The 25,549-nt window shown below is 36.9% G+C and overlaps 1 protein-coding gene across 1 annotated transcript in view; it reads right to left on the reverse strand.

Moving 5' to 3' along the window:
- The window catches only part of LRMDA (leucine rich melanocyte differentiation associated), a 765,788-nt gene that overhangs the window by 518,253 nt on the left and 221,986 nt on the right, over window positions 1-25,549 (reverse strand). The gene's annotated exons all lie outside the window — the stretch shown is intronic.

Raw genomic sequence — 25,549 nt, forward strand, 5'->3', positions numbered from 1 at the left:
GAGAGAGAGAGAGAGATTGAGAGAGAGAGAGAGAGAGAGAGAGAGAGAGAGAGAGAGAGAGTCACATTGGGGCAACTAGGTGGCTCAGTGGATAGAGAGCCAGACCTGGAGATAAGAAGTTCTGACTTCAAATACGATCTCAGACACTTCTTAACTATGTGACCCTAGGTAAGTCACTTAATCCTAATTACCTCCCCCTTACTGCTCTTCTGCCTTAGAATCAATACTTGATTTTCATACAGAAAGTAAGGTTAAACAAAAAAAAGTGGTGTGTGTGTGTGTGTGTGTGTGTGTGTGTGTGTGTATACAGACATATTTTGAGAACCAGCTATAAAACACTTACCTACACACCCCTAGTGCCAAGGGAATCAGAAAACCTAGATTTAAATTCTGGCTCCAACACTTACTAGTTGGGTTGCCTTGGGCAAGTCCCTTAACCCCTCTGTGGCTCAATTAATATCTTCATCTATAAAACAGCGAGAGGGGAAAGAAGAGGGAAGGTCGCTGATACTGGAAATTGGAGTGATAATATTTGTATTATCTACCTCACAATTATTCTGAAGAAAGATCTTTATAAGATGCTTATACAAGAATGAACTATTCTATTTTTAAATTTTAAAATATTCTTCATATTCCTTGGTTAGGTTTAAGTTATTACCAATACATTAAAATAATAAAAACAATTTATAATATTCCATAATTAATATTTTAAGTCATTCTAACTGGCTTCATCCTCCCTATCTGAAAAGGAGAAATTTTATTATGTTCACAGGAAAGTTTTCAAAATTGTCCTTATGAAGCTTCTAGAAATGAAAGTCCTAGCACCTAAAACCCATAAGTAGTAACACTCCCTTAAGGATCACTTTTGAATATCACAAAATACTTAATTGTTGTTACTGGGTTTTTTTTTAATCCTTACTTTCTGTCTTAGAATTGACAGTAAGTATCATTTCAAAGGTAGAAGAATGTAAGGGTGAAGCAGTTGCAGTTAAGTGACTTGCCTAGGGTCACACACAACTAGGAAGTATCTGAAGTCAAATTTGAACCCAGGTCCTCCAACTCCAGAACTGGTTCTGTATCCACTGAGTCACCTAACTATCCCTTAATTGTTTTTTAAAAGACTATTTAATCACAATTAATTTGGATACTGGAATTATTGTGGATTTAAATGTTATCATTTTTTAAGAAAAGGCTTAAATGGATGTCTCCTTAAAATTTACCTTTTGAAAAACTGGCTTTCATACAAAAATAAACATGCAAAAATGTAGGAAAATTTGTTTTTTAAACAGTCTCAGTGAATGTGTTTATGTTTGGGTGGGGATATATATGTGTATATATACACATGTGTGTTTGTGTGTATACACACGTGCACTCACATACACATCAACAATAAAAGCCCTGAAGAAATCATAATCAGAGGACACAAGTTCTGGTTTGCCTGAACAAGTCACTTGACCCTATGTAACCAGGATCTTAAAACCTATTTGCAAGGGCCACTCCTCATTGGTGGAGATTGATTAGTTCTGTGCTTTGGGGAGGGACGGAATCATCTGGATTTTGGGAGAAGAGAGATTCTACTCTCCTGGGTTTCAGCTTCAGGAGAAGCTGCTTCACATGTTTCCAGATTCTCTTCAGAGAAAGGTCCCTGTAGGGAGAGAAAGACTCTGGGAAGAAGCCAATGTATAAAGGACTCGGCACTTAAATTATGTCCCTCTCCCCAGCTCTGAACAGACTAGAGACTTTGGGGAATGTTCCCATGGCTGAAAATGGGTACTCTCTACAGTTGTGCTGAGAACTCTCCTTCCCAGTGAAAGAGCTCGTTCACTCTGTACTTTATCTGGTATGTTCTCATCCATATAATTTCTCTGATTTTCTCTCTGGTAGAGCTTGGACAAATAGGCTTATTTGCTATTCACAATGTGTGGTCTTTGTGTTGGTGGGAAAGGAGTCGTGCCTTGGATATATGCCACGGTGACTCCTTCTCCATTAAGGAATCAGGATCAACAGCTTGAACCCAAAAATTATTTCCCCAAAATTTGGAATATTTAGTGAGGCAAACCAATATAATTCTATTCTGGCACACCCCGCCTTTGGGAAAGCAAGAGTAGCCAGCCTTGTAGCCCCAATCTCTTGCTCTCCTCTTTAAAAAATCAATTTTCTTTGGAGAGGATCAGTGGGAAGAGACTTGAGGGATTCACTCCTCCCTTTGGATCACATTAGACAGACCCATAGAGATACATATAACCTATATAGGCAACACATGTGTATATTTTACAGTTATACACTTGTTTCCTCATCAACAAAGTGGGAATAAAATTTCTTGTGCTATCTCCCCTCATAGTACTTTTGTAAGAAAAAATTACTGGATACTGCAAAGCACCATGCAATTATGAATTATTACCATAATAATTATATTTCCTAAAGTAGGTTTCCTAAATGCCTTTAGTAGGTCTATTTCAAGTTCCTACTATTACTAGAAAACAATAAAATGTAATTTAACATTTTCTACAAAAAAGAGATCAGGTAATGTAACAAAAAAGGATTTAGACAGAATCTGGGAAGGCTTGAGTTTAAATCTTGTCTTTGGCATTGTTTCCTCATCTGTAAAAGATGGATCACAATACCTATAGCACCTACTTATTCCAAAAAAAGTTCTCTTCCAAGACTTTGCTGGTGTGGAGGATGACCCTAAGATCTCAGACTATGGCAGAGGAGGACAAACATGGTTTTACCATGCTGAAAAGGCTTAAAGTATGACTCCAAAACAGGATCATCTTTTCCTGGGGTCCAGGCTAGCTAAGTTGAGGTGTTTATCACCAGTAGATGGGTCATCTGGCTGATTAATTCTTTGGTGATGGCAAGGACTGAGCAATACATAAAATGCTCAATACAAAATGACCCTGATTTCTATGTGGTATTTTTCTTTCACCTCTATAATGATAACAGAAACAAGGCAGAAAGGAGAGAAAAGAGAGCTTATTGTAGATCCTGTATAGTGTCTTAGCTGTTGGTCCTTTGATTGTGATTCTTACCCAATGACTGTCCAGATCCAAACTGTATCTGTCTTGACATTTTCCCTACAAATGATCCAAGAAGACAAAAGAAAGACAGTTCCAGGAGTCCTTGGAAGAGGCAAACAAAGGAACTGGGGGTGGGGAGTAGTGGGGAGTGATCATGCACTCAAAGATAAGACTTTGATCATCTCGCTTTGTAGTGTTCATGATGAGCATTTGCACAAAGATCATATTGACAGTCATCAAAATGTATGATTTATATTTTTGTATCTGCTATGGAAGATGAAGAATTTAAGAAGAAAGACTCTCTAAATTACATCAACATATACCTTGACACCCAGTGACTTCAATGTAAATATAGGAAAAGGTAACTATAGAGAAAAAAAAGAAGGGAAGAAAAGGAAAATCTAGTTCAGGAGCAAGGGATAAAAAAATCCAAAGACTTGAAGATGACACAAAGCCTCATACATATACTTCATTAATATTTTTTTTCAAGAAAGAGAATTGGAAAGCACTAGACATGGAAATTCCCGAATAATAGCTCTGAAAATGAAACTGGCTATATTTTGTTGGGAAATGTCTTCTTATGTGGGAAACATCCCTGTATCAGCTGTCTGTACACTATCAGAAAACTGATTTGTTTGCCCAAAGATCAAAACCAATATAAAGAAAAAATAATCAAAAAAGGGGAAAATGCTGTGCAATTAAAATGACTCCAACTATATAAACAAATTATTGATGCTAAAAATGGGAAACAAGAAAGGACAATGATATCACCTATAAATTCTTACAATTTCATCTGTGTAAATAAATTGTCATAAAGATGAAGACAAACTTAGTTTCCTCATGAGATAAGATGACAACTAAGGGCAAGACCAATTTAGAATATAAATTCATTTGTAAAATTTTATAGAACAGGATTATAGATTTATGTACTGTATTAAACTGAAAAGCAGCAAAGAAAAAAGATAAATTAAAGAAAATTTTCTTAGACTCTCAAATAATCAAAGTCGAATCAAGCATAAATCTAGAAGGGAAAGAACAGAAAAAAAGATGGAAAAAATCTGCAAAGATTTTTATGACAAATTCCTTTCACCATCAAAAACAATGGAATTTTCAACTCTAAGACCATGGTACAAAATGTATTTATAGGGTAAATAGAAATGATATTGAAAAGAACAAAATGTGAAAAGAAGTTATACTTGACTAATTTGACAAAGAAGGTCTGTAATGGGGATGGTCCAATTTTGACAGTGCTGAGGGACTGATTTTCAAGTTTTCTGAAGCAAAAGAAGATGCCAAGAACAAGGAAATGGATCTTGAAAATTCTTATCCCTCAAAAGGTGATCAAGGGAACATTAATAACAAATGATCTACATGCCAACTTTCCTCTCTACACATTTTTATGATAATAATACAAATACACATTATGGTCACCCATAATAAGTATAAATGGTAGGAGAGAGATTTTTGCAAGCAGAGTAACACTTATGACATCTTTGCCATGAGTGAACCAACTAAAATGGGTAGAGAAAACAAAATCCTATTATGCTTATTGTCTGTTTGCTTTTAATTTTTTTTTCCAAAGCAGAAGAACAAAACACTACCTTAAAAAATTTTAAAGGTTTTCTTTCCATAAAGTGCTGGCATGCATTATATCAAAACTATATAGAAATCCTTGAAAGATACAACAGTAGAGTTAAACTTTTTTAATGATTCTCTGGATTATCTCAAGTGAGCTATAAAAGAGAGATCCACTTGCTTTCCAAGCTGTTTTCCACTGTCTTAAGGATGACTTGATACAGAACCCAAGTCAAGGGGGAATAGATGTTAAGATCTTCCAGTATTCCTATTGATGGATGACATTTATACATACCGCATGAATCCCAAGAATACTGGAGAGCCCCCTAAATAAGATCTGCAATCACTTTAAAGTATTTAGCCTATGTATCTGCTCAGAAAAAAACTAAGTCAATAAAGAATGCTTATTTTCTCTACCATGATATGGACTTGAATAGACCATCTAAAGAGCTCATTCATCAGTATATGTATTGCATATATGATGAATATTTATATATTCAGGATATATATATATATATATATATATATATATAAATGTATATGAAACTTGGTGAAATAAGCATAATACCATGCATGTGTGTATATTTTGTGTAAGTAAAAGGAGGAAAACAAGATATAAGCACCTTACAGAAATTACAAAACTCTCAATGATCCCAAGCTTTTCCCTAAAATAAAGGTCTATCTTTTTAAAAGCAATATTCTTGATGGTATTGTATGACCATGAGTCATGGAACATTACAGTGAAATGCAACTGAATATCACCCATAGAAGAAAGGTGAATAAGAAGCATAGACAGACAACAATACCATGGCCAATAAGAATTATTGGAAAGATGGGGGCATAAGGAAAATCAGAAGGAAAGAGGGCAACCAGGTGGCTCAGTGAATTGAGTACAAGGCCTAGAAATAGAAGGTTCTGGGTTTAAATCGACCTTAGTTAGTTTTGTGACCCTCAGCAAGTCATTTAACTCCCCCCCCCCATTGCCTAGCCCTTACCACTCTTTTGTCTCTGAACCAATAAACAATATTGATTCTAAGATGGAAGGTACAAGTTTAAAAAAAAAAAAAAAGAAAAAATCAAAAGGAAATACATGACTAAAAAAGAAGATGGATTAATTAATAGCTTTGCAAATCTTAAAAATTCCTATATATCAGCTATTATTTTTATTTTATAAATGAAGTAGCATAGTGAGGAAGCTAGTTGGCCCACTGGATAGATAACTGGGCCTGCAGTCAGGAAAACTTGAGTTCAAATCTGGTCTTAGACATTTACGACCTGTGTGGCCCTCGGTAACTCATTTAACCACTGTCTCAACTTTTATCATTAAAATTTTTTTTGTCTGTAATCCCCATTTGTCTGTAAAATGGGGATAATAATAACACTAACCTCTCATGATTGTTCTGAGAGTTAATTGAAATAATTATAAAATGCTTAGCAGAGTGCCTGGCACATAGTTAGCACTATGTGCATGTCAGCTATTATTATTATTAGACAAATTTCTTTACAAATAATAAAACATGACTTTTAATTAAATAGGAAAAAGATTCAAGATGGATGCTTCTTCTCTATTTTAGGAGGTTCTTTTTGTTTGTTTGTTTTAGTTTATTTATTTAATGAATTTAGAGTATTTTCCATGGTTACATGAATCATGTTCTTCCTCTCTCCTCCTTCCACCCCCCTCCCGTAGCCAACAAGTAATTTCACTGGGTTTTACATGTGTCATTGATTAAGACCTATTTCCATATTATTAATATTTGCACTAGAGTGATCACTTAGAGTCTACATTCCCCAATCATATCTCCATCGACCAATGCGATCAAGCAGTTGTTTTTCTTCTGTGTTTCTGCTCCCACAGTTCTTTCTCTGGATGTGGATAATATTCTTTCTCATAAGTTCCTCTGGGTTGTCCTGGGTCATTGCACTGCAGCTAGTACAGAAGTCGATTACATTTGATTGTGCCACAGTGTATCCATCTCTGTCTATAAGGTTCTCCTCCTTTCACTCTGCATGAATTCCTGGAGGTCTTTCCAGTTCACATGGAATTCCTCCAGTTTATTATTCCTTTGAGCATAATAGTATTCCATCACCAGCAGATACCACAGTTTGTTCAGCCATTCCCCAATCGAAGAGCTTCTCCTCATTTTCCAATTTTTTGCCACCATAAAGAGCGCAGCTATAAATATCTCTTATAATCAGAGAAATGCAAATAAAAACAATTTTGAGGTATCACCTCATACCTAGAAAATTGGCTAAATGACAGCAAAGGTAAGTTATAAATGCTGGAGGGGATGTGGCAAAATTGGGACATTAATGCATTGCTGGTGGAGTTGTGAATTGATCCAACCATTCTGGAAGGCAATTTGAAACTATGCCCAAAGGGAGTTAAAAGACTGTCTGCCCTTTGATCCAGCCATACCACTACTGGGTTTGTACCCCAAAGAGATCATAAGGAAAAAGACTTGTACAAAAATATTTATAGTTTAGGACAGTGATGGGCAAACTACAGCCTACAGGCCAGATGCAGCCCCCTGAAATGTTCTATCTGGCTGTGCAACATTATTCCTAATCTGACGAATACAACGAGTAGGATACGATACAAGAAACTTTGAAAGAGTTGCCTTAGAAACAGACTGACAGATGAGCATTTCCTTTCCTTTGGCCCCCTCTTTAAAAAGTTTGCCCATCACTGGTTTAGGAGGTTCTTAAAGTGAAGTCCATATACCCCAAGAAATTCATGGATAGATTTCAAGATGGTGTCTGCAAACTTGAAAGGGGAAAAAAATTTGCGTCTTTTCACTAATGTCTAAATGAATTTAGCGTTTCCTTCAATTATTTAAAAACAGGATTCTGAGAAGGAATCCATAGGTTTTTACCAGACACTACCAAAAGGGTGTATGATACAAAAAACGAGGTTAAGAATCTCTGTTCTCTACTATCTCTTTGTGGACAAGTCTATACTCAATGGAGCGAGTTTTCATACTCGATAAGAAGAGAGTAATGAACTCCTGAGCCCTCTTTCACCTTCAACAGTCCAGACTGGCCCATCCTTATTGACAAGGGCCACCTAGCTGTAAATCACAAGCTCTTGAACAGACAATGGAGCCAGATCAGCAGGCTATGCGTTAAAGGAATTCTGAGCCTGGAACCAACCCAGACCATGAGACAATAAGCAGGAGCCAAGGGACAATAGTCAGTGAGGTTCACATGGGCAGTGCCAGATATGCATCTTTCTTCCCCAAAGTAGGCCCCAGCATAAAAGCTTCCCTTCAGAGCCTACCCACCCTGTAGTTACATCCCCTCCTATCTTATTGATGTCCCATGATTTAAGACACTTAATTCCAGATATCTGGTATACTATAGAGGGGGGGGAAATGCCTTATGAAAAAAAAATGTAGAGTCTCACAGCTATTATTCAGTGAGACTGTGTATTACAATTGTGTGGCCCATGTTGGTGTCATCAGATAAGTACTTACACACAGGTACTAAGCAAACAGGGACGGGAAGCTCTTTTTCCTTCAAGGAAGAAGAGGGGTGGGGGGAAACTCTGGTAGGCGGAGAGAAAGAGGAGGTGTTAGGGTTTCTTTCTTCCTTTTTTTCCCCAAGACTGTGGTATGAAAAACAATGGCTTTTCTGAGGCACTGTGCAGACAAGGCAGCTCTGAAAAAACTAATGGCCATGATTAATGACAATAGGATAGAGGAGAGTTGGGACACAGCCGCCACATATATCATCCTTTCCCATCAGTCTCTGCTCCTCCCTGCCCCTCTTTCTACTACCAGCAAGGCATTATAAAAATGTCTTATCTGCTTTAGACTCTTAAAAAAAACTGAAATAGCAGCTATACCAATTTCCCCCCCACCCCTTCCAAAAAAAAAAAAAAAGGAAGAAAAAAGGGGAAAAAAGAGTGAGACAAAGGGGGAGAGAGAACAGAGAAAGGGAAGGAGGGGGGGAGAGGTAGGAAAGGAGAAAAAGAAAGAAAAAGAAGAGAGGGAGGGAGGGAGAGAGAGACAAAGAGGTGATAGGGTGAACAAGAAAATGGCATGTAAAATAACTATAAGATATTCCAGGGGAAAATGCACAGGCTGTAATCACTCAAGATTTCAGCAACTTGACTCTTCACATGCTGAAGCCACATTTTCAAGGTCTTATCTGCCATATGGTTCCCTGTTTGGATGATTTATTAGGTGTAGAAAGCACACTGATAAATTTTACTGCATTTCCCTGAATAGGCAACCTATGGTGTCAATAACAAAGCTCAGGCGGCTTTAATGAAAACTGTAAGCACCAAAGGGTAACCATTTATTTATGAGTCGCTATAGTATTACTAGGACAAAATTTATCTTCTCTTCTCACGCACTCTGTAGAAACCAAATCTGGTCAAAGAAACAGAGATCACATCCATATGTCAGTGGCTTGCTAACATCTCTCCTGCAGGAAATGCTGGCTCTTTTCTCTTTTCTGGGGAAGAATTGTTTGGGGCTTTCAAGCGACCCATTTTGCATAGAGAAATCTTTTTGTTTTGATTTGTTTTGTTTTTTATGAAAAATCAGTAAAGACCTGAAGGATCTTGCAAATCATACCAATTGAAGAAGGCATGACAGGGCTACAGAAAAAGCCCTGGACAAGGTTTCAGGAGAACTGGGTTCAAATCCCAGGAAATTGCCACTTCACTGTATCCTTGGGTGAATCACTTCCTTCTTCCACTTTCAATTTCCTTGCCTATGAAAAGTGAATGGATACTATCTCTCAGGTCCAGTTCGTAACATTCTGTGATTCTATTTAAGCCAACCAGGTGAAAAACATGGTTGCTTTTCTTTGCCTAAATAACAGTTCTTGATTTTTTAAAATTATAATCAACCTGAAAAATGAGTATTCAAAATTTTAACACCCACAAAACACCATGTTCCACACTAATCCACTCTGCCATTCACAGGAAATACCCCAGGAAAAAATGCAACCTCCTTTTTTTTTTTTAAAGGCTCACCTGGCAAAAACAAAAACAAAAACAAACATCTCCAAGTCTGATAGATATAAACAGTTATAAAATTGAAAGGGGCAAATGGACCTCTTACAATCCAGGGACAGAAGAAATAATGGACCAAGTCTGAAAAATAAAATTGCTGGGGGAGGGGAGAAATAAAGGTGTGAGAAGGTGGATGGAGTGAGAATTAAAATATTAATGTCAATATTTAATTCTGAACCACAGGAAACTACTACAACAAAACATTTGGCTCAAATTGTCAAGCTTTTGGTTAAACTGCATAAAGTTTGCCAAGGAATGTGAAGAGGAAAGAAGAAAAGAGTTGTCTCACAACAAAAGCACATATTTTTGTCACAATATTAGCTTGAAAAACCAAGAAATCAAGAAGCGAGGCCAGAATAGTATAACTCTAACCTTAACAAAAATTGGTCTTCTATTCATCCTGTACCTTCACCCCCAAACTCTAGGAAGTTTTCTAGCTGAGTGGTTTTGTTCTGAAGGAACCTCCTACTTTAAAAAAACAAACAGTGCATGTTCTCCTTTGGCTCTCATTTAAATAAAGCTCATTAGACTCCCTTTTTATCATTCTTCTCTTAATTCCATTCCAATGTTCCTCCATACCCCAAACTCAAGCTCTCGTAAATCGAGAAATACATGTAGAGTGATGTCAAAACGACATTCATGTTTTAGGCAGCCTCAGAAAATAATGTCAAGGGTCTTCTTCAAGCAAATAAATGAAAATCACTTATTCAGAGCTTCCGTTGTGCCCGGCACTGTGCTAAGCCCCAGATACAAAGGGAAGCAAGGAAGGCGGCCACCTCTGCGGCTGCCCAGAGCTTCCGGCCTCCACAAAGCACCATCTGAATATTGTGCCAATGCCGGAAGGACAGGAAGGACTGGGGGGGCTCAGTTCGAGGTCTGCCGCCCTCAGGGGTCTTTCCTGATCCCCTCCAGGCGTGAGAGCACCCCTCCCCAGCTACTCCCTCATTGCATGCCTGTCCATGATGGTCTGTTTGTGTTCAGAACATATTAAAGTCACGTCACTAGTGTGACAAGCCAGCAGAAGCGAGGAATGAATGCTTGATGGTGAGCATCTTGTACGTGTGTGTATGTGTGTATGTGTGTATGTATGATGTATGATATATACATGTACAGATACGGATGCACGCACCTACATGTATACTTATATATACACATGCACACACAACACATAAATAATGGGTTGTTTTAATTATTACATTATTTTAATATATTCTGATTTATTTAATATATGCTTTGAGTGTGAGAAATGTCTTTGTAATGCATTGTACATGTGTGCACGTGTATGTATATACATCTATAAAACACATGATACATGCTTGTATACATGATTATTATATGCTGTGAATATACTGCATAAATATGCATAATATATGTTTGATATTTACATGCACACATTTTCTAATTGCATGTGCATGCAAAATACAACCATACACATATACATCATGCATTGTGTGTACATACATGTGTATACAAACATATGCCCACCGAAGTACACCTATATCTAAAGAGTGTGTTATAAATGTGTATATGCATGCATTTGATTATATAAACATGCATGTGCATGTACATACTGGTGTACACATATGTGTGAATACAAACAGCACATGCAACCATACATACAATATATAAACATACATGTGCATGTACATACTGGTGTACACATATGTGTGAATACAAACAGCACATGCAACCATACATACAATATAGCACATACCGTGCATGTATATGTGTAGATACGACACACCATGAACTGTCTGTGCACATATGTGTCATGTGTACATGTGCACATATGTAAAATGTATGTTTGCATTTAACATCTATGTAATGTAATGTGTGCTGGGTGTCCATGTATACACACACATGCTATATATGTGCAATACAGATAATATAATATACTGTGTATGATGTATCAATGTACATACACACATATAATGTATTTATTTGTGTTTATACATAATATACTGTGTACCATCTATTGGTGTACACACATATATAATGTGTATATTTTTATGTATGTATAATGTGTTGTGCACTGCACATGTCTATATACACACATGTATAAATACACATGTGTGAGATGTGTTATACATATATGTTCATTGTGTGTGTATAGACATGTGGGTATATGCACATACATATAAATGTATATGTTTGTATATACATATATCTAAGTATGTATCCATGTATACACACCTCATGCATTTATGTACATGTGTGTGCGTCTCACACAAATGAACATGCTACATGTATGTGTATGAGCTTGGCACATGTATGTGTTCTTATACATGTGTGTTGGTGTTGATATTCAGCCATGTCCAACTGTTTGTAAGCCCAACAGGTCCTTATCCATACAATGTTCCCACAGACCCACATGCACAGATACACGCTATATCCACGTGTCTACATGTAGGCATGTAGGCATTGTGTGTACAGTAGTGATACATGTGTAGGCTACATGCAACTATATACACATGCACACGTTCACCTACACAAATAGATACACCAGAAAATAAGCTCCCACGGGACAGAGATGACGTCATTTCTGTTTTTTGCAGCTGCCTCGGGGAGACCCGGGTTCGAGAACCCCAGGCCTGTGATGCGGAGGAGTAGGTGACGGTGAGCAAATCTCCAGAGCTCCCTAGAGAGTCCCTGCAAATCTCCTCGGGTAAACACAATGAACATATATGTATAACACACATCTCACACACCACTGGAATAACAGGTCTGGCCACTTTCCCCACCCAAAAAATATTCCTGGCTCGGGGCGCGTCGCCCCAATAGAGCAGGTGCTTAACAAGTGCCCCAAAAGGCTTCCCACCATGGGAAGTGCCTCCCCCAGGTTAGACAGACAGCCGTCTAAGGGACAGATTTTACGTGGCTTATGCCGAGCCTAGCAGCCAGGAAGTCAAAATATCTGAATCTAATTCCCCTTGGCTTGATGACCATGAGGTCAGAGGGCCTCTCCTGTGAATAATTAAGGAAATGTGGGGTGATATTGGGAGCCTATTCGTTTTTAAGAATTTTCCCATCAGAGAGATTTGCCAGAATATTTATTATTCGATAGATTGCTTTCTTTTTTCTTTTTTTGCATAGATTACTTTCCATTCAACTATTGCTTTATTTTTTAAAATCAGGCGAAAGGGCCACATATGGATCAAATATATTCAACCAGCTGCATTTTCAGTTTGCTAAATATTTCAATTCATTTTCAAAGGCATCGGGCTAAGCAAAGCCTACCACTCATTTTTCTATATGTTTCCTCTTAATTTTTAACCCCTTGAGTGTTTCCCAGGGAAATCCCATTCACACAAGTCATTTGCACTTAGCTTATGCCACAGAGCATTTAAATGAATAGTATGTGTTCCAAGAAGCCCCATCAGCCTTTTCTGTTTGCCTCTGAAACCCTTTTATCCTTTGAAAGTCTCATTCTAAGAAGAATCAACAGACTTAAACCTTAAAGCTATCAAGCAAAAGGGAGCAATGGAGGGGAGGGCAGAAGGATGGGGGAGGCCAAGGAGGAAACCATGTGTTTGCCAGCTCAGGGCTCCAGAGTAAGGAGCAATCTCCTTTTCAGGCTATCTAAATTATTCTGAAAGAAGTCCCAACCTCTGCTGCACGGCTAATAGAGAGACACTAGCCCAAGGCCAGAATCTGTATTAGCCGGGATTTGTTTTAGTCTGCTCCTCTCTTAGGCACCCACCCAGCCCTGGCCTCCATCATAAACACTCAGCTCCACCGGTTTGTGTACATTAGACACCTAATGTCCACAGTCTTCATTAAAGGTCCCTTGCATACAAAGCCCGGTGTTGAACCCAGTTGGGGGAAAGAGGGCAAATCCATGGGAGAAAGTGTTCAAGATGTATCAGATATTTCATATTCTAATCAAGCCTCTGTTTGATTTAGGCAAGACGATATCTCTCTTGGTCTTGGTTTCTTCATATATAAAATGAGAGGAAGACTAGATGATCGCCAAGGTCTTCTTCCTCTGATTCTGTCATCGGATTGGGGGCTTTTTATTAGAGTCCCCCATCAAGAATCTTCTCCTAAATTCATAAGTCACTTTAAAAACACATGGATGGTTCATCAATATTGGAGTGAGAGGGAAATAGTACAGATTATAGATAAGTCTCCAACTTAAGAACACTCAATTTAGGAAATGCTCCTGGGCAAGTCACTTAACCCCTGCATTGGCTACTCCTTACTACTCTTCTAAGACAGAAGATAAAGGCTAAAAAAATTAAAGAAAAAGCCTTCTTGCACCCTCCAAAAGCTGCTGCTGAACCATCCCCAACACTCTTAGCCCAATCCACCAATCTTCTCTCTGTCTGCCTCCCTCTTCTCCAACTTTGAGAATTCAGGACTTCTACTCACTTTCCTTGAACTCATGCTTTTTCTCTATCTCTGGTGAACATAATCTGGTCTGTTGTCCAAAATGTCAACATAGTACAGATGAAACAACATTGAACTTGGGGTCAGAAAACCTGGTCAGATTAGATTTGCTCTGATTGCTTTCATGAGGAAGACTAGAATCGGAGTCATAAGGTAAAAGCCTCGAGGAGATAGATTTCAATATGAACAAAACTGCTTCCACAAATCAAGAGGTAGATTTTGTTAGGAAAGAGAGAATTAGAAAATGATGTCTAAGGATTGAATTTAGATTTCTGGACCACAGATTAAAGTAAGAGAATAGCAGGCTTTGAACCAGGAGTAGACATAGCAAGGTCTAGTAAGAAAGTATTTGTCTGGTCTTGAAAAAATCTCATTGACCAGGTTTTAAACTGTAAAGAGAGAGGAAGATAAAAAACTTGTCTAGTTTAATGTCCTGACATATAAAGACTGGTTGAAGGAACTGGGCACATATAGTTCAATGAAGGCTCAAGGGGAACAGGGTAGTGGTCTTCAGACTTTGTAGGAGCTGTCATGAGGAGAAGAGATTAAAATTATTCTTTTTTGGCTCCCAAGGGCAGAACCAGGAGCAGTGGCTGAAAGTTTCAGAGACCAATTTAGTCTAGTGAGAGAAATTCCCTGACAATTAGAGCTGTCCAAAAGGGTAATGGAATCCTGTGATAGGAAACTACATTGATCAGTGGTAATGCAGGTTGGCCTGGAGACTAAGACCCTTACTAACTGTGTGACCCCAGGAAAATCACTAAACCACTCTCTGCCTCAGTTTCCTCCTCTATAATAGCATCTACCTCACAAAGTTGTTGTGAGAATCAAATGAGATAATATTTGCACAGTATCTGGAACAGAGTAGGCACTTTAAAAATTGTTTATTTTCTGTTCCCCATAGGATTAATCAAATACTGAAGACCTCTTTGTTGGCAAGAAATTCTCTACTCTACATGGCTCGGGACACTGGTAGTTCATGACCCATATCGCAAGTGCTTTCAGAGGTGATGGATTTCCCCTCTTTGGAAGCCTTCAAGCAAAGACTGGACAACCACTTCTTCAATATGTAATAGGGAGAACTCTTTTCTAGATATGGATTGGATTAGATAACTTCTAACATCTCTCCAAATTCTCAAATTCTTTTCTACTAAATGCAATAGAAGGTAAGCTTCTTGAGAATGGGAACTTTTACCTTTTCTACAATTCTCACATGTAAGAGGTACATTTATATTAAGAGAATAGAAGAAGAAAAATTGTGATGCCCCAAAATTCACAGGAGGTAAAAATCCAAGAAAGGAGGCATCAATAAAACTTCCCCTCAGATATCTAGAAAAAAATCACACATATATAATCAGCAAGGTGAACTAGAGATCCTAAATGAAGGTAAATTTGACACCATAGATTCATGGAGACTTTATAGGATATAATACTCATGAATAGCATATGGCTATGGAAAGGTGTACCTTATTCAAAATGAAAAATATAGGCAAAGGCATGTTGAGAGGGTAAACAGCACCATCTATTTAGAATTTATGTTCATGTGAGGAAATTCAGAAATTAGGACAAGATCAATAGAGATGGAAAAAGATGTAATATTCTCAGCTGAGCAAACTACAGACCACCTAGACAGAAAGAAGAAATAGATAAGGAGTTCCGGGAAAGAGATCACAATTCAGGTAGAAAGGCATTACATAGTAGTAATAAAGAATTTCAGTTATCTTGCCATCTACTAAATTTTTCTCTCTGGTAAAAGCAGAGCAACTAATCATCTCTTGATTTGCCTGAAGAATAATTTCATCCTTCCAAAGAAGAAATCAATAAAGAGGAATTTTATTCTGAAAAAATGAAGGAAATCTAAAAACAATAAGCTATGTTGGAGCAGCTAAGTGGCTCAGTGGACAGAATTCAAGGCCTGCAGATGGGAGATCCTGGGTTTAAATCTGACCTCAGATACTTCCTAGCTGTGTGACACTTGAGCAAGTTACTTAACCTCAAATGCCTAATCCTTACTGCTCTTCTGCCTTGGAACAAATACCTAGAATCAATTCTAAGACAGAAAGTAAGGATTAAAAAAAACTATATTGAAGAGGATTAAACAATGGGACTGCTTCTAGAGTACATGGAACAATAATAACAAATTAAAAAGAAAGTGAAGTTAATCCATTCTTATATTGTTTCCATTTTCTATATAAAGGAGGACAGCCTTTGGACTGGAAATGAATGGACAAAAATGCTCAGTAGGGAAGTTAAAAACCCAAGATAAATAGGTATATACAATCTAGACACCCTTCATGAATTCAAGTCTCCACATTCTGTTGATGCTACATTCTATTCTGTGTGATTGCCAAGTCAGAGAATTTTGTAAGTTCATAGAGAATGAGAAAGTTGCTATAGAACCAGGAAAGGACAAATGGCATCCCAATTCTGAAAAAAGGGAAAAGAGTAAAGACTGTACACCAATGGATGTGAAAAAATTATAAAACATTATAAAATAGATGGTTAGTGAACAACAAGAAAAAAAACAATGAACATGTGGCTTCACAAAGAACAAATCACACAAAATCTAACTTTATTTCTCTTTTTGACAAGGTTTCTAGACTGTGATATTACAAGAATACTAAAAACTATAGTCTACATATATTTTAGCAAAGTAGTATTCTCTCAAGCTATTCTCCTGGACAAGATGTAGATTAGATGATAATACAATTAAGTAGATTAATAGTAACTGACATTTATAGATGGTATTCAAGGCATATAGATGGCAGAGTGGATAAAGAACTTAACTTGGAGTCAGGAAGATATAAACTAAAATCTTACATTAAGCACTGAGTGGCTTTTTAGCCCTAGCCAAATCATTTAAGCTTATTCAGCCTCAGCTTCTTCATCTGTAAAATAGGAATAATAATACTAACTAAATAATAACAGTAGATCTTACCTCATAGGGCTGTCATAAAGATCAAATGATATGTGTGTAAACTGCTTTGCAAACCTTAAAGAACTATTAAAATGCCAGCAATTATTACATAGTCCTATAGATTTTCCAAAAAACTATACACACACACACACACACACACACACACACACATATATATATATATATATATATATATATATATAATCTCATTTAAGCCTCATAATAATCCTTTTAGGTAAGAACTACATTTGTCATAATTATATAACCCTTTTTAGATGAAGAAACTAAGAGTCACAGAGGTGAAATGATTTATCCATATTCACATCCACATTCACATCAGAGATGTAACTTGAATCCAGGTGTTTCTGACTCTAAATCCATCATTCTGTCCATTATATTATGCTGTCTCTCTGGTTGAATGGTTTGGGTTCAAGGAGCTGTCATTAATAGTTCCATGTCAACTCAAAAGAATTCTAGGGGACTATGCCAGAGATCTGTGCTTGGTCCTATACTGTCTAATGAATTCCTTAATGACTTGAATAAAAACAGAAGGCATGGATATCAAACTTTAAGGCTGCTCAAAGCCAGAAGGATTAATTAGCAGATGAAAATGACAGTCACTATCCAATGAGACTTCAATGGGCTTAAGACATTGGACAAAATTGAATTATATATAATTGAATGGAAATAAATGGAAAGTTTTACACTTAGGTTCAAAAAATCAACTCTAAGATTATAAGATGGAAATGTCATAAATAATAATTCATCTGAAAAAGATCTGAGAATTTTAGCAGATTGAAATTTCAGTATGAAATTCACTAAATGTTATGGCAGCCCAAAGAGCTAATGCTTAATTAGCATTATGAAAGTTATTGAATCAGAGGTACTAAGTGGTTCAGCGGATACAGCACCAGGCCTGGACACAGGAGATCCTGGATTCAAATCTTGTCTCAGACACTTCCTAGATGAGTGACTCTGGGCAAGTCCCTTACCCCCAACTGCCTAACCCTTACTGCTCTTCTGCCTTGGAACAGTATTGATTCTAAGACAGAAGGTAAGGATTTTTTCAAAAGGTTATTGAGTCTAAAATGAGGGAACCAATTTTCCTGATATACTCGGTTCTGGTCATCTATAAAATGATATTCAATTTTGAGGAATACATGTTAGGCTGGACATAAAGCTAGAGAGAATCCAAGGAAGGTACCCAGCATAATGATGAGATGGGAGCCTATAATCATAGAGGAAATACTAATCAAGAGGGGGCTGTTTAGCCTAAGGAAAAGAAGACTTGGCAGGGGAAGCATGAGTGTCCTTAAGAATCTAAATTGCTATCATATGGAAAGTGGGATGAGCCTTGCTCTGGCTAACTCCATAAAAAAGAACTAGTTGCAATGAACAGAAGTCACTGTAGATCCAGTGCAACTCCATTTGGAGAATTTCTCCATTTTATTTACACACGTATGTCTGTACACTCTGATTAGTGCTTGCAAGTAACCCAAGAGACGATGGGCCATGGTATTCCATTGTGCAATATCTTCTGAAAAACACCTGTTAGCCAGAAACCCCTAATCCTGAAACTAGGTAAAACAGTTATTGCATGAGATCAGCTGTGAGTCCTACCAACATGGACTTAACCAATCAACTATTGCCTTGTCCCCCCTACTCTGTTTCTCATTCCCAAAAGTCTTTATAAGCCTTTTTCATTCAGGGAATCTTTGCCTCTTCAGGTGAAACTCCCTTGCTGGCAAATAAACCTAGTTGGCCCAAACTATGTTTCTTGGCCAATCTGTGGTTTCCATTCACAAAATCAACATTACCAAGAGGGTTATTTAATATTTACCTAAGAAAATTTTCCCAACAACTAGAGCTAAATGAAGTGGAATGGGTTGTTTTAGGAGAAGCAGATTCCCCTTACTAGATCTCCAAACAAAGGCTGTAGAGTCACTTATTGAATCTGATATAGAAAAGATTTTTTCTTCAGAAGAGACTTGGCCTAGGGCAGCAAGGAGGCCCTATGGATAGAGAGCTAAGCCTAGAGATGGAAGGTTCTGAATTCAAATGTGGTCTCCAACACTTCCTAGCTGTGTGACTCTAGGCAAGTCACTTGACTCCAATTGCCTATCCCTAACCACTCTTCTGCCTTGGAATAGAGACTTAAAATCTATTCTAAGGCAGAAGGCAAGAGTTTAAGGGGGGAAAAAAGCATTGGGTTAGATGGTCTCTGAGATCCCTTATAATGCTGACATTCTGCTGGTTCAGCTTTAATGAATAGGGAAAGTTTATTTTTAATTAGATTATCAGCATTTGTCCATAGAATAAATAGTACCTAAATCCTTTATTATTCCAAATACTATACTGCCATTCAATTACACCAACAATTATGCACAAGGCAATGTCATGAGCTCTTGTAACTTAAACATACAAAAATGAGATCATCTCTACCCTCAAAGAGGTTACCTTCTTGGAAGAATATTCCCTGTAAAAGATGTGAGTCATTTGAGGAAGGAGAGAACAATAAGGGGTAATTTGGCCATATTGTTGGTTAATTATGCCTTTGCAAGCTATTTTTGGAAACTAGCTATCAAAGGAAAGTGCATTCCAAGTTCTAACAGTCAATTTACAAAAGTACTTTTGGAACAAAGTCCTTTGATAAGTTTAGGCCTGTCTATATTGGGAAAAAACAACCTAAAAGTACACAGCCCATCAATCTCTACTAGTACCTTTGAATATAAATGCTAATATCTTTTTTCTATTACTATAAATACCTTGATACTTTTACAACTACTAATCTTCAAAGCAAAAGTAGATTTTAAGTACAACTTTCCCTGCCTCTAGTATCATACTGAGAAATGGGCAACAGGAGAAGATTGATTAGGGCAGCAGAAAGAGTATTGATCCATGAGACTGTAGGATTAAGGATTAAAGTTCTAACAGTCTCAAGAAGGTCAAAGCAGGATCTAAAAGACAGATAGTTAAGTAAGTCTAAATCAATTAAGGAGAAGCAAAATAATCAGGCCTTGAAGGTCAAGAATGGTCAAAGTCTAGCAGTCAAGAAGTCAGGTAGATCAAGATGTGGTCAACAATCAAGGAAGCCATGAGTTTGATCCAATGTGCCATGGATTGTTTTTCATTTCTTACCAGGAGTAGAAGGATAGAATAGCATAGTCAAAAGGAAAATGGAAGTCCTACCTGTGACACATGTTGGCTATATGTGACGATGGATGCTTAACCATTAAGGATCCTAGACAACCTGTTGGGCTATCCTTTGGCCTAGAAGATCTCTGAGGTCCTCCCAAATAGGAGATTCTATGATTTTTGTAAGTATAATTGCCAATCAGCTTTGGTAGAGGGAAAATCCTCAATTGAAAGAACCAATGAAACTAGCCAAAAACAAAAACAAAAAAAAACCAAAAAACTAGGAATAGCCTCGGCCCAAAGAAATATGCAGAAATTGAGAAATAGATGGTACAGTAAAAAAGTCTATTGGATTTGGGTCAGAAGACTTAGGTTCAAATATTAGCTATTCTATTACCATATGACCTTTAATAAATCACTTAAAATATATGGGTTTCAGTGTTCTCATATGTAAAATGAGGAAATGGAACAAATGACCTCTAAGGTTTTCTAGCTCTAAGTTTGTGATTCTACGCTTGAATGAGATGTGAAGGGAAGGATTGAGATGATGCAAGAGCTCACATGACTTGAGTTCAATCATCTACCAAAATACAACAAAGACAAACAATTCCAATGGAAGAAGAAAAACAATTGTCTAAAGAAACATTTCATTAATTCATATTTACTGATTTTTTACCAACCTCGTGTTAATCCAAGTTGAACAAAACTTTACTATTTTGAAACTAGTGATTCCAAGTTAAATTCAGACTAAAATTAAATTCTGTATTATGTAAAAAGAAAAAGGGTTGATTATACAAATTAGTAGGACAATTAATAATTATCTTTAGGTGCCTACTATGTGCTTCAGGCACAATGCCATTTGCCAGGGATACAAAAACAAAAATGAAGCAACCTTGGCCCTCAAGGGGCTTACATTCTAGTAGAGGAATCAATGCATTCACAATGTGTCCCTAAAGTCTTAGCATCGTTTCTGTAAAATCAGTCGCTAATGCGGAGTCATTCTCAAGTGACCCCATTAAGGGACATTAGACATGTAAACAAAAAAAGCAGTGTGGTACAATGATTCTCTGTTCACATGGTCCAACATGGATCCCATATCTTATTTTTGTTGTCTGTTAGACCTTGGACAATTTGGGTAAATTTTATAAGCTTCAGTTTCATTGCCTGTAAAATAAGGGGATAGGATTAAATGAATGCTTTAATGATGATGATGATGATCATGATCATGATCATGATAGTTTGCATTATATAGCACTTTTAAGGTTTGCAAAGAGCTTTATATATTATCTCATTTAATCCTCACAATCACCCTGGAAGATATGTGCTATTGCCATCTCTATTTTACAGATGAAAAAAAACCAAGGCTGAAAGACCTTAAGTGACTTGCTCTTAGTCTAAGCAAATGTTTGAGCTGAATTTAAACTTCAGATTCAGGGGCTTCTGGACTTCAGATCTAGCACCACTGAACTATCTACCCAATTCTCTCCAGGGGCAAACAGTGGATAGACACTTAGACTTGGAGTCAAAAAACCTAATTTTAAATCCAGCCTCAGATACCTTACCAGCTGGGTGATCCTGAAAAAAATCACTTAGCCTCTGCCTGCCTCAGTTTCTTCAACTGTAAAATGGAGATAATAATAGCACCTGCCTCCCAGAGTGATTGTGTGGATCAAATGAGATAACAAATTTTAAGCATTTTACCATTATTAAAGTGCCATACAAATGTTAGCTATTGTTATTCTAAGATTCCTTGTACCTTTAGATCTATGATTCTAAGAACTACAAACAAGGTAGAAACATTTATTATAATATACATAATAACAGATAGCATTTATATAGTGCTTTAAGGTAGACAGAGTGCTTTATATATGTTATCTCGTTTGATCAAATGAGCTATAATATATAAAAATAAATTTGCATTGCACATATGAGTATGTACACAGGCTCATCAAAATCTCTCCTTGGAAACAGGAGATCATTACTGAGATTTAGACACCACAGTCAATTCCAAATTGGGCAGTTTCATTTTTTATAATACATTCAGCATTTTCACTAATTTGGAATGCTTGTGGTAGGAATGCTTCATTCAAAACTCCTTTCCAGAACCACATTTTGCACAAAGCCTTTCCTGATTCCCTAGTGGTTAGCACTTCAACTTCATCCCAAATTACTTTCTAGTTACTTTTTTATATAATTTGTATTTACTGATCTTTTAAATTTTTTTAATTTTAATTTTATTTTCCCCATCCAAGCAGAATAAGTAAGCTCCTTGAGGCCAGGGAATCCTTTGTTTCTGTCTTTGAATCTTGTCTGTCTAGCACAGAATCTACTACATAATAGATGCTAGGACCCTAGTTTTTACTGGATGTCATCAGGACACATCCCTTTTATAACTGCTTTTCAAAAATTTGAAAATACTGAGGCTTAAATGAGCTCACAAGAAAGGTGCTTAATTCATTTTGTATTTTACATTTAATGCATTCCAGACCCTGCCCTGAAGGAAGAATCCTATTTTCTCAAACAATTAGACTGTTTACAGATAATAGTCCAAAGAGAAACATCATCAGGTCCACTCCTCCACACAAAAGATAACTGAGTCATACTGTACTTACTACCTCCAATCCAAAAAGAACCAAAGACCCAGACCTACTTGCCCATATGCTGTCCTTAGAAAAAGGTTTAGCTTTTTATGTTTTCTGGGAAAGCTGTTCCCTAACATTGACTTTTTCTTTCACTCTAGCATTTCTAGATTTCTTGAAAATCTCTGAAATTGGATTTGCTTAACAGAGTTATTTGCATATGATATAACTTGTCATATCCTTTTATTGGGTTATTTTTATGTAATAAAAATAAATAATAAACTCTCTCTGGCAATTCAAATCTAGGAGAATTTCTTTGGTACTTCCAATTACCAGTTCTGTGGCCTTTATTCCTTGGGACTCACCACCTATGTTCAGAGAGCTGACTAGAAGCCAGCAATATGGTGGCTACTAATTAAATTGAGGGCAGAAGGTGATATACAAGATTTACTGAAGAGCACGTAAGTACTATGGGGGGAAGAGAGTTAATAAGAAAAGGAAAGTGACCCTTTTAGGATGGTTGGCAAAGATAGAGGTCCTATAATGAGTACAGAGTGTTCAGTCTACTACAAAAGACAAACTTTCCAGAGATCAGAACTGGAAATGTGGCATACGAACAATAAATAGAAAATAAAACAAAACTAAAACAGAAGTAGATCTTTGGGTAGGAGAAAGGAATTAGTATTATGGGAGAAATAATGGCAGGCAATGTAAAACAGGGTCTTTATTATTTAACTTGATCTTTATTCTAATTCCTCCACCCACTTTATCATTTCAATCACCTGGCTATTATGAACATTGCATTTTTCCAAATTGAAACAGCTTTCAATTATCTATATGTAGATTCAAAAACAAATGATTGACTAGGGCTTCTTAAACCCATCAAGCTTGTACGCCAGTTCCCAATACTTAAATACATCCCAATACCAACAAGACCTGCTTTTAAGAAAATCCAAGTTTACAAAACACAAAGGTTAGGTAACGATTATTCTTAATAGCAAAAGATTTGTTCTTAGAATTCATTTAAAAAGAAATTTTAGCTTCCCTCTTGAGATACACAGAAAAGTAGATGTATTTCCTCAGACTACCTGTATGAGGATTTGGGTTCTTTATCCCAGACAAGGGATCTGATGTTGCCCAACATCACACAGCACTGGTTATCTCTTTTCTAGCTTCAGCTTGAGTTGCTCTATCCATCTTCCAGGAAAATAACTCCTATGGAGAGAAGCCAGCCACCCCAACCAGTTGCCACCCACAGGGCAGGCAAGCCAGGCAAGCTGATACAGCAAGACACCCTGAGGGAGAGACAGGAGGCAACATGTGCCAGGCAAGGCAAACCACCACCACCAATTTAATCACCATCACCCTTCAAACCCCAATGGAGACAATCCAGAACCCTTCCAATGCAGTGCCCTCTGTCATTATCCTGGAAGCAATCTCTGGGCAGTACAGCCTGATAACTAACCCTGTAGATACTAAAGCCACAGCTACTGAAGACCCAGAAAAGAAAATATTTTCCTCAAAATCCTTGATGCTGTCAAATGGTTCAACATTGGAAACTGATATTATCCTATCAGTAGAAATAACATTAAAGAAAAGGCATTAACATCTGCCATTGCTGCACCCTGACAATTACAGGACTTTTCCCTGCCTTGAACATAGCAATTATGTAATAAATACTTGATTCATTCACAGTAGAGAAATTTAAGTGTGGAGAACTACTGGCCAAGTAAAGATCAATCAGATATTAGAATAAAATGTCCCTGAAGTTATCATGTGACTTCATGGAAAATCATTATTCAATTGACACACAACTTTTCCAAGAACCGCTCTGTATGCAAGATATATTTGTATCAACCAAAGCAAAATATAATTAGAAGGCAAATTTGCTTTTATATATATCCACACTACATTAATTACAAATATATAACATTTGGACTGGAGATGGGCAAAAAAAGTTTACCTTTCTCTATTCATGAAAAGAAAAAGGCTTGCTTGCTAAATAAAATAGGTGTAAAAGAAACTATAGAGGAATCATTCAAAATGCTTAAGGGAAAAAAACCCAACTTCCAAAGTACCTTTAATGTCCTTAGAAGTACTAGTTGCATATAGCTGGTCCCTTAATTACAAATAATTCTCTTTTCACTAAAGATGGAACCACAGAAACTCAAAGAGCTGGAAGGGGCTTCCAAGGCCAACTATACCAATCCCTACATGAATAAGAATGGCTTCTACCAACAAAGCCTGGAAGTAGTCATGGAGCCTGAAGTCCTCATAGGAGGAAGAACTCCTATTTCCCAAGGCAGCCCATTTTACTTTGGAATAGCTCCAATTGCTTTTCTACACAGGAAGCCTACATTTGACTCTTAAAACTTCTGCCTAATGCTACAAGCTCTGCCCTGAGGGACCAAACAGAAAACCTCTCTTTCCCAAAGCCCTTTCAAATAAAGACAGCTGTCATGGACTACCTAAATCTTTACCTTTTCAGGTTAGATATTCCTTTTCTTTCAACCACTATTTATATGACAAGGTCTCATACCTTCACCATCCAGTATATCTTTTTCTGGTTGCTCTGAATTTTATTTTTTAATGTGGAAATTTTTACCTTTTTAAAAATTACACATAAAAAAATTTTTAACTTTTTAAAAAATGTTGGGTTCCAATCCTCTAGCTCCTTTCCTCTCCCCATTTCTTGAAAAAGCAAGCACTTTGACAAAGATTATACATGTACAGTCATAATTTCCATATTAGTCATGGTAGAAAAGAGAACACGAACCAAAAAAATAAGAAAAAAACATATAAATAATAAAAATTAAGAAAGTTTTTAAAAAGCACATTCATCTATATCTAGTTTCTGCCAAACTGCTTTCTAGTTTTCCTGGTAATTTTTGTCAAATGCTTTGAAATTTAT

The sequence above is a fragment of the Gracilinanus agilis genome, chromosome 2 (genome assembly GCF_016433145.1).
Source record: "Gracilinanus agilis isolate LMUSP501 chromosome 2, AgileGrace, whole genome shotgun sequence".
NCBI lineage: Eukaryota > Metazoa > Chordata > Mammalia > Didelphimorphia > Didelphidae > Gracilinanus > Gracilinanus agilis.